The 435-nt window shown below is 37.0% G+C and overlaps 1 pseudogene; it reads right to left on the bottom strand.

Annotated features, from left to right (window-relative positions):
- Rpl7a-ps13 (ribosomal protein L7A, pseudogene 13) overlaps positions 294 to 435 on the bottom strand; it is a 566-nt pseudogene continuing 424 nt past the window's right edge.

Raw genomic sequence — 435 nt, 5'->3', positions numbered from 1 at the left:
TCTTCAGAACATTTTCTAAAATAAACCATCAATTAAATATTACTATTAACCAGAGTCAAGCTGCAGGATAAATATTATTTGCTGTATCTGGGACATGTAGATATTTAAAGAAGTTTAAAAATCATGACAATGATTAACCTGCAGAGATTAATGATTAGGTAGATGGGGAGATTTAGGCACACAAGAAATAAATATAATTCTAATGAGATGAGGCAGGCCAAAGACAGAATAGGCTCATTTATGTCAGGAATATATTCTCAGCCTTAAATATGCATCCAAAGCACTAGGAAAACTAGCCTTTGCCTTTTCCAGCTTGGCAATGCAAGCCACAGACTTAGGACCCAGAACATAGCCTCCCCAGTGGCAACAGATGTCGTCATATCTATCATTATAATTGGTCCTAATAGCTTCCACCAACTTAGCCAGAGCACCCTA

The sequence above is a fragment of the Mus musculus genome, chromosome X (assembly GCF_000001635.26).
Source record: "Mus musculus strain C57BL/6J chromosome X, GRCm38.p6 C57BL/6J".
NCBI lineage: Eukaryota > Metazoa > Chordata > Mammalia > Rodentia > Muridae > Mus > Mus musculus.
Note: the sequence above shows the minus strand (reverse complement) of the source record. Positions and strands in the feature narration are given on the sequence as shown.